This window comes from Triticum aestivum, chromosome 7B, assembly GCF_018294505.1.
Source record: "Triticum aestivum cultivar Chinese Spring chromosome 7B, IWGSC CS RefSeq v2.1, whole genome shotgun sequence".
Taxonomy (NCBI): domain Eukaryota; kingdom Viridiplantae; phylum Streptophyta; class Magnoliopsida; order Poales; family Poaceae; genus Triticum; species Triticum aestivum.
The window spans coordinates 189121753-189129063 of record NC_057813.1 but is presented as its reverse complement, the minus strand read 5'-3'; positions in this window follow the sequence as shown (position 1 = coordinate 189129063).

The following is a 7311-nucleotide window of genomic DNA, read 5'->3' as shown; positions in this document are numbered from 1 at the left end:
CAAACGACGAAAGATAACAACTCGGTTCTAGCAAGTTGAAACTAGGTCAAATTTTACAGTAACAAAACTTTGTTTAAGTTGATTAGTCGGAACGGCGGTTTCGAGATGAAACTCCAGGCGTTTGAATCACCTGATTCCGATAAATGAGCGAGAAGATAGACTAGAAAGAAAATCGGATCTGAAATCGCTATCAGAAAAATAGCGGAATAAGTCCGATGAGAAAGAAAACGACGAACGGTTGAACGAACGGACGTTCATTAATCGAAACAAACCGGTGATCACGTTCGTTAGGACGAACGGTCCGGCGAACGCTCGCTAAACAAAACCGGAAAGAAAAACCGGCGAGAAAAACCGATCTAGGGTTTCGGAAAGAAAACCGAAACGAAAAACCGATCTAGAAAACCAGAATGGAAACCGGAACGATTTATGAAAAACCGAACCGAGGAAAAGAAAAGGTGACGCGGCGCGGCTAGTACCTCGAAGAGGCGAGGGGCTCCGGCGGCGGCGGCGTTGGGTGGCGGCGCTGGTGAGGGGCGGCGCTGGGTGGGGCGGCGGTGGCGGTGTAGGGCGGCGGCGCTGGTGAGGGGCGGCGCGGTGGTGATGCGCTGCTGCGGAGGAGAGGAAAGGAGAGGAGAGGTGTTGGTTTGATGTGTTGGAGGGGGGGGTGCTTGGGTATTTATATTGGGGAGGGGAGGGTTTTGCTTGGGATAGGGGACAAGAAATAGACTAGGATTAGGAAACAAAAAGGGAAAAGATCTAGAAACAAAAACGGAATAAACGGAAGTAGGACAAAAGTCCTACTAGGACAAGGAAAAGGAGCGGCTCCCTGGCTCCCTGGCTTGGTGCGCGCGATGGCCTCCTGGCCTTGGCCGGCCGGTGGCTTGCGGCTTGGGCCTTTGGCCCAAGGCGCTGCAGTTTTTTTTTAAAATCGGTTTCACGCGCAGAAAAATACAAAAAAAAAAAAATCTAAACGAACTCCAAAATTAATAAAGTAAATTTTCCCCGACTCCTAAAAATAAGTCGAACAAAATGAACTTTTACTCGGGGCCTAAAATGCAATTTTTGAAAACACGCATTTTTCCCTAAGGCAATAAACTCCGAGAAAAATCCAAAATTTGATTTATTTATTAAATCTTCATTTTTCCTAAATTTTGGGAAAGTCATATTATTCCCTCACTTATTTTTGATATTGGAAAAATACTTGAAGATAAAAATAAATAAATCCAATGATCCTCTTTTCATAGTTTTGAGAGAACTCAAATACGAAAATTCCGAAATCTCCAACTCTCTCCGAGGGTCCTTGAGTTGCGTGAAATTTCTAGGATCATCAAAATGCAAGAAAATATGATATGCATGATGATCTAATGTATAACATTCCAAATTGAAAATTTGGGATGTTACAAACACCAAATATAATGGGACAAAAATCATCTTGTGGGGAACCAAGAACAAGAAAATTAGTACGGTACTTTATTTTCCCACACAAGACTTCAACATCTCTAACAATCCCAATTGGTGAGATAATATCTCTATTGGCAAGCTTATAGTAGCATCAATATCTTCTATCTCAGCAGGTGCAATATCATTCATGATTTCTTGATATAAAGTAAGAGGAATTTCACTCACACTAGCACCCAAATCGCATAAGCCATGATAAGAATGATCTCCTATCTTAACAGAAACAACAGGCACGCCGACAACAGGTCTATGTTTATCTTTATTATCGGGTCTAGCAATTCTAGCAGACTCATCACAAAAGTAAATAGCATGCCCATCAATATTATCGACGAAGAGATCTTTAACCATAGCAATACTAGGTTCAGCTTTAATTTGTTCATGGGGGGTAGGTGTTCTAGTCTAACTCTTACGAACCACAATTGAAGCTTTAGCATGTTCTTTTATCCTAACAGGGAAAGGTGGTTTCTGATATAAGCAGTAGGAATAACAAGATCTACATTGTAAGTAATAGTTTCTTCTTCAGCTTTAATAGATTCCACTACTTTCACTTGAATGGGAGGATGATATTTAAACCACTTATCCTTAGGGAGATCAACATGAGTAGCAAATGATTCACAGAAAGAAGCTTCTATCTTAGAGTCAAGTCCATATTTGGTGCTAAATTCACGAAAAGCATCGGTATACATAAAAGATTTAACACAATCAAATAACTTCGTCGAGATCCCAATCTTCACATTTGATTTTAATTCTTTAAAATAAATCCCATTTGAATTCAATAGTCTTCTTCATAAAAGAACCAGTACAAGAAGTATCGAGCATGGATTGATCATTACGAGAAAGCCGAGCATAAAATTTCTAAATAATAATTTCTCTTGAGAGTTCATGATTGGTGCATGAATATAACATTGACTTAAGTCACCCCCAAGATTGAGCGATACTTTCTCCTTCACGAGGCCAAAATTATATATATAATTCTGATCACGATGAACCAGATGCATAGGATAAAACTTCGGATGAAATTCATATTACAATCGGTTATAATTCCAAGTCCCGATATCATGGCATAGCCTATACCATGTCAATGCCTTCTACTTCGAAGATAAAGGAAAGACCTTATTCTTAACTTCATCCTCGGGAAAACCTGCAAGCTTAAATAATCCACACACTTCATCCACATAGATCAGATGCATATCAGGATGTAATGTTCCATCTCTTGTATAAGGATTAGCTAGCAGCTTCTCTATCATACCCGAAGGAATTTCATAATAAATATTTTTAGAAGGTTCAGTAGGTTGACGAACAACTTCTTGCTCTACCGGTCGAGGCGAAGATACCCCAAACAAGCCCCTCGAAGGATTATTTTCCATAGTGACAAGTGACAGTTAATTTCAGCACGTAATATAAATGTTTCATTACCAAATTCCACTTACCAAAGGCGCTTCACTCCCCGGCAACGGAGCCAAAAAAGAGTCTTGATGACCCATAGGTATAGGGGATCTATCATATTCCTTTCGATAAGTAAGAGTGTCGAACCCAATGAGGAGCAGAAGGAAATGACAAACGGTTTTTAGCTAGGTATTCTCTGCAAGCACTGAAATTATCGGTAACAGATAGTTGTGTGCTATTCGTAATAGGTAACAAGTAACAAGTGTAACTAAGGTGCAGCAAGGTGGACCAATCCTTTTTATAGGAAAGGACAAGCTTGGACGAACTCTTATATAAAGCAAAGAGGTCCCGAGGACACATGGGAATTATTGTCAGGTTAGTTTTCATCATGCTCATAGGACTCACGTTCGTTACTTTGATAATTTAATATGTGGGTGGACCAGTGCTTGGGTGTTGTCCTTACTTGGACAAGCCTGCCGCTTATGATTAACCCCTCTCACAACCATCTGCAACTACGAAAGAAGAGTTAAGGTAAACCTAACCATAGCATGAAACATGTGGATCCAAATCGGCCCCTTAATTACCGGGAAACGCGTAAACTAGGGTTATAGCTTCTGGCACTCTAGCAACCCATCATCTACTTATTACTTAACAATGCCTTCCCCTAGGCCCAAATCATGGTGAAGTGTCATGTAGTCGACGTTCACATAACACCACTAGAGGAAAGACAACATACATCTCATCAAAATATCGAACGAATACCAAATTCACACGATTACTTATAACAAGACTTCTCCTATGTACTCAGGTACAAAGTAACTACTCACAAAGCATATTCATGTTCATAATAATAGGAGTATTAATTATCATTAAGGATCTGAACATATGATCTTCCACCGAATAAACCAACTAGCATCAACTACAAGGAGTAATCAACACTACTAGCAACCCACAGGTACCAATCTGAAGTTTTGAGACAAAGATAGGATACAAGAGATGAACTAGGGTTTGAGAGGAGATGGTGCACGTGAAGATGTTGATGTAGATTGACCCCCTCTCGATGAGAGGATTGATGATGATGACGATGGCGATGATTTCCCCCTCCCAGAAGGATGTTTCCCCGGTAGAACAGCTCCGCCGGAGCCCTAGATTGGTTCTGCCCAGGTACTGCCTCGAGATGGTGGCGATTCATCCCGAAAGCTTCCTTATGACTTTTTCCATGTCAAAACACACCATACAGCAGAAGATGGGCGTCGAGGGCCTGCCAGGGGGGCCCACAAGGATGGAGGGTGCCCCCAGGGTGTAGGGCGCGCCCTCCACCCTTGTGGATGGCAGGTGGTCCCCCTCTGGTGCTTTCTTCGCCCAATTTTTTTATTTATTCCAAAATGATTCTCCGTGAAGTTTCAGGACTTTTGGAGTTGTGCAGAATAGGTCTCTAATATTTGCTCCTTTTCCAGTCTAGAATTCCAGCTGTCGGCATTCTCCCACTTCATGTAAACCTTATAAAATAAGAGAGAATAGGCATAAGTATTGTGATATAACGTGTAATAACAGCCCATAATGTAATAAATATCAATATAAAAGCATGATGCAAAAGGGACGTATTAACTCCCCAAAGCTTAGACCTCGCTTGTCCTCAAGCGAAAGCCGATATCGAAAAATATGTCCACATGCTTAGAGATAGAGGCATTGATAAAATAAAATACGTCCATGAGGGCATCATGATCATCTTTAGAACAGCAACATATATTGTCATATTTCTTATTCTAAAGTAACAATTCATTCAGAAGGTAAAGTATGAATTAGAAACTTCATTGAAAACTGACAAACTATGATCTCAGTCATTGAAGCAATTGTAATTTATCATAACATCGGAAAGAGTTAATATACGAGCTTTTCAGCAAGTCCACTTACTGAACTATCATTTAGTCTTTCACAATTGCTAACACTCACATGATACTTATGGGTACAAAGTTTCAATCGGACACAGAGAAAGATAGGGGTTTATAGTTTCGCCTCCCAACTTTTTACCTCAAGGGTAATGTCAACAATAATACTTTACAAAAACCTACATCCAAGTGGATATATATATATATCCGGATCTCTCCCACACATAGCGCTTGCCAAAGGAAAAAGTGTAAAAAGGAAAGGTGAAGATCACCATGACTCTTGTACAAGGGTAGAAGATAAAAGTAAATGATAGGCCCTTCGCAGAGGGAAGCAGAGGTTGTCATGCGCCTTTATGGTTGGATGCACAAAATCTTAATGCAAAAGAATGTCACTTTATATTACCGCTTGTGATAAAGACCTTTATTATGCAGTCCGTCGCTTTTATTTCTTCCATATCACAAGTTTGTATAAAGCTTATTTTCTTCACACTAACTGATCATACATATTTAGAGAGCAATTCTTATTGCTTGTACCGATGACAACTTACTTGAAGGATCTTACTCAATCCATAGGTAGGTATGGTGGACTCTCATGGTAAAACTGTGCTGAGGGATGTTTGGCAGCACAAGTAATATCTCTACTTGGTACAAAGAATTTGGCTAGCATGAGAGGGAAAGGCAAGCTCAACATGTTGGATGATCCATGACAATATAACTTCTATTTGGATATAAGAAAACATAACCCATTATGTTTTCTTCCTTGCCCAACATCAACTTTTTAGCATGTCATATTTAATGAGTGCTCACAATTACAAAAGATGTCCAAGATAGTATATTTATATGTGAGGCCTCTCTTTCTTTATTGATTCCTATTTATTGCAACAATGGCCAAAACTATATTTGTCAAATCTCAACAGCTTCTATTCATCATACTCTTTATATGTGAAGTCGTTACTCTCCATAAGATCAATATATGATCTTTTTATTTCTTTTATTCTTTCTTTTATTTAATTCCCTCAATATCATAGCACGAAAGAAAAGCCCTTAACTCAAAACTACCCTTTATTATATATAACTCACGGACTCGATTACTTAGAGGGAATATAAAGCAAAACTCAAAGCTAGATCATACTAAAACTTTATTCTACTAGATCAAGATATAACCAAAAGGATCGAACTAAGAAGAACGATAAAGGTAAAGGTGTGATGGTGATACGATACCGGGGCACCTCCCCCAAGCTTGGAAGTTGCCATGTGGAGTGCCCATACCCATGTATTTATGACTCTTTCTTCGGAGGTGGTGATGATGGAGTTGTTGATGAAGTAGGCTTTTTCCTCAGCTTGTGCTTGAGGATAGAATTTTCCTCCCTTAGGTCATCGTTCTCCTGCTCAAGACTTAGTATCTTTTTACATAGTTCCTATTTGTTTTCCTGCAAGAGACGAAAAGGGATAAACTCAACCTTAGGTTTCTTTGCTTTATTAGGGAGACTTGACTTTTTGAACTCCACGTGCATGTCCCCAGGTTGAGGTAGTGGGACTTCATCTTCATCTGAGCTTGTCTCCTCCTTTCCCTTAGGATCATAGTCTTCTTCTTCCTTTGTGGTCCAACCAGAATAGTCCAAATCCCCGTAGACTTTGGAGTGTGCAACGTAATCAGCCGCATAGCTTTCTCCCTCCGAATCCTTCTAAATCTGCTGCAGAAACAACTCAAAACGAAAACAGGGGATTTTTCCGTGGTACGGGTGTCAAAACCTTTGAGAGATTATATAATGATTTTTCATCGACCAAAAGAAGTATCGTACAAGAAAACAGAGTCCGGAGGGCACACAAGGTGGCCACAAGGTCGGGGGGAGGGCCCAGGCGGTAGGGCGTGCCCTCCACCCTTGTGGTGGCCTCGTGTCTCTGTCGGACTACTTTTAATTATCCTAATTTTTTAAATATTCCAAATGGAGAAAAATTATCATTGGAAACATTTTGGAGTCGGTTTACTTACCGTACCACATACCTATTCCTTTTCGGAGTCTGAGAAGTTCTAGAAAGCGTCCCTTATGTGCTCCTCTGGTGTTACGGTGTTAATTATATTGGTCTCAACATTTATGGGAGTACCTGAGATATAATGTTTGATTCTTTGACCGTTTACCACCTTCGGATTTGTGCCTTCAGCGTTGTTTATTTTTAAGGCACCGGAACGATAGAACTCCTCATAATGTAAGGACCTTCCCATTTAGAGAGAAGTTTTCCTGCAAAAAAATCTTAAATGAGGGTTGTATAGCAAAACAGGATCACCTACATTAAACTCACGCTTGTGTATACTTTTCTCATTCCATCTTTTAACCCTTTCTTTAAACAGCTTGGCATTCTCATAGGCTTGGATTCTCCATTCAACAAGTGAGCTAATGTCAAATAACCTCTTCTCATCGGCAAGTTTGAAATCATAGCTGAGCTCTTTAATAGCCCAATAAGCTTTATGTTCTAGTTTGAGAGGTAATTGACATGCTTTTCCATAAGCCATTTTATACGGAGACATACCCATAGGGTTTTTATAAGCAATTCTATAAGCCCATAATGCATCATCAAG